Raw genomic sequence first — 3,122 nt, 5'->3', positions numbered from 1 at the left:
CAGCGTGGCCGTGGACCCTGCCGGGGACCCGGGGGCAGCCACAGCTGCTCTGGGCACCCTGTGCCAGGGCTGTACCCCTCTGACAGGGAAGAGTCCAGATGGCTGCGAAAGTCATTCCTTGACTGGAGAATAGAGAGGGGCTTTGCCTTCTCACTGAGTCCTTGTGGAGAATGTCTCAGTGCTTCAAAGCTTGTCTTTCCCCGTTTCCCTTCTCCACCTTCCCTGACACACTACATCAGGTAGTTTTTGCAAATATTTTTGGATTTGCGACCTGTGAATTTCCAAGAAGCATGAATCAAATGCATTTCAGGGCATTAGTAGCATAGAATAATCATAAAATCCCAGAATGGTTTGGGTTGGAGGGAACCTTAAGAGTCAACCAGTTCCAGCCCCCTCCCATGGGCAGGAACACCTTCCACTAGACCGGGTTGCTCAAGGAATCATAATATTGCTGTGGTTCACTTTAAATAATTTGTAGTAATTTGGAGGTATAAACTTACCCACAAGAAAAATTCCTTTATGTATAAATAATTTGAAATCACTCATGCCAGTGATGGGTAGTCTGGGAATGCTTACTCTGAAGCCTCAGTCAGAGAGAAATCTGGATAATTTTAAAAAAAAAAATTAAAAAACCCAGTGAGAAGGGAATTCTTAATCATTTTTCATGAACAATGTAGCAAATAGCAAAGGTTATGTTGAAGATTATTGGAGCTAGAAACACCTTCCTTTGAAGGGTGGCGGTATTCTCCAAGGAGTCATTAGAGAGGTCTGGGTGTTTGTGGCCTGTTTCTCACCTTTCTTGCCTCTTTTCTTAGGCAAAGCCTGCCTGTAGCTGCCTGCTTTACAGGAGAGTGGGACACAGGCTGCTCTGCCAGGTGCTCATGCTCTGCATGATCCTGACAGGGAGATGGGAGAGCTGTGGAAGCTCTCCCCTCTACAGGGGAACAATGCCCCGGGGTTGCCTGACTCACAGTACTGTCCGAAAAAGCTGCTTAACCAAGAGCTGTATTGATTTTATTTTCTTTTAACACATCCAGCAAGTGAAAATGGGGTCATTCATCCACTCCTGGGAGGGCTCAGGACCAGACTTCAGTCCAGACTCCTTGTTTCTGCTCCTCTGATGGAACTGATGGGGGGCAACGAGCAAGGGAGGTCTGGGGCACAGCATAAGGAGTGTTGGGTGGGAAGGGGAAAGTGGTGGTTTTGGTTTGGGTTGGAACTAGGGTGATTTTTAAGGTCCCTTCCAACCCCAGCCATTCTGTGATTCTGTGATTTGTAACTCGTTTCTGAATGGTGAGAGAAGAGCAGGCGCATGAGGCAGAGTGGTCACAGGATGGGGCTGGGCACTTTGGTGTGATCCTCTTGAGTATGCCTTCCAAAGGGTGAAGTTCCTCCTTGTTTAAAACTATTCTGCCCAAAATCAGGAAGCAGAACTGAACTGACGTCCAGGAAAATGGGCTTTGCTGTATTGTGCAGGGGCCTCACGGGCTGCATTAAAATGAAGATGCTGGTGCTGTGTGGTCAGCACAGGGGAAGTGTTGGGACAGTGATGGGGATTCGGAGGAACAGGCTGAGTCAGACTGTCCCCAGCGGTCCCTGTGGCTATGAATGGACCCGCTGGATGGCCGGGCTGTGTATCCATCCCTAAAGGCACTTTGATCTCTTCAAAAGTCTCGCAGTGTGCAGGTCTCCAAATCCAGAGGTCTGATGTTCACAGGCTGGGGGTGATCAGCCTGGAGAGGAGGAAGTTGTGTGGAGACCATGTGACAGCCTTCCAGTGTCTGACAGGGGCTACGAGGAAACCAGAGAGGGATTCTTCATCAGGAGCTGTAGTGACGGGAGAAGGGGAATGGCTTCACACTGAAAAGAGGGGCAATTTAGGGTAGATACTGGAAGGAATTGTTCCTGTGAGTTTGTTGAGGCCCTGGCACAGCTGTCGCTGCCCCTGGATCCCTGGAGTGCCCAAGGCTCTGGATGGGGCTTGGAGCAGGCTGGGATAGTGGAAGGTGTCCCTGCCCATGGCAGGGAGTAGAGTTTGATGAGGTTTACAGATCTTTCCAGCACAAACCGTTCTGGATTTCTGTGATTCCATGTTGTGGAAGTGCATCTGGTAATTACAACTGCTTGAGTGGTCCTATTTTGTTACCTGTTTAGCAAGATTTAGGATTAGCTCTTCTGTGATTTAGGTGCACCTTGGTCTGGTGCAGGGACTTGGTCTGGTGTCTGAGCCTGGAACAGCTGATTGAGAAATTGGGGTGGTTCCAAAGGCAAATATTGAACTACAGGGTGTTTTGTGTCCTAACAGGCTGCTCAGATCCAAAACAGCCTGGCACTGGCTGATAAATCAATCCACGTTCAGCTGAAGTTACGTTCACTGCAAGCTCATGCCCTGCAGTCTGTGTATTTAGAATACGAGTGAAAATGAGAGTTCTGCTTTCTCCTCCTCGTGGTCCTGTTGCCTCAGAGGTGCACAGAGTTCTGTGATTGTGATTAACAGCAGCACCCTGGCCCCAAGGCAGGGGTTTAAGCATTAGAAGTTGTAGGAATTGGGGCAGGATTCCTTGCTTTGCACTGCATCCCACCATTTATGCTCTGTGGGGTATGTGCTGGCTTTTAGGGATGGGAAAATAACCTTGGAATTAGGCTTGGGGAACAGAAGAAGACGTGCTAAAACAACTCTTCAGGCGAACATTTACATAATATAACTTGAAAACAAGCCCACTACACCCAGAATCCCCTCTGAGTGTGTGTTTTTGCAGCATGTAAAAACTGCAAGAAAACGTTTGTTTAGGTTTGGGGTTTTTTTCCTCCTGAAACAGAGACATAGGTTTTCAGAGCCTTTTGGCAGCTGCTCATTGTTTTCATTTGAGAAAGGAAAGGAAAAAGCAAGCGCTTCCAACCATACCCAGCAAGCAGCCCTGAGGTGTGTTTAGAAGGCAGGCTGAAACATGCCCTGCAGTTGTACATCACAGCTGAATATTTAGGTGTAACATACTTTGAAGAGTCTGCTGTAGCTTGGTGTAAGTTGGCTCAGAACAGATGTCTTGGTTCTGTCCCACCTGTGTAGCTCACGTGAGGAAACTGTGATTTGAAGGTTTTAGTTTGGTGGTAGTAACTGGCAT

This window comes from Corvus brachyrhynchos, unplaced genomic scaffold (genome assembly GCF_000691975.1).
Source record: "Corvus brachyrhynchos isolate BGI_N302 unplaced genomic scaffold, ASM69197v1 scaffold285, whole genome shotgun sequence".
Taxonomy (NCBI): Eukaryota; Metazoa; Chordata; class Aves; order Passeriformes; family Corvidae; genus Corvus; species Corvus brachyrhynchos.
The sequence above is the reverse complement of the archived record's forward strand: the minus strand, read 5'-3'. Positions refer to the sequence as shown.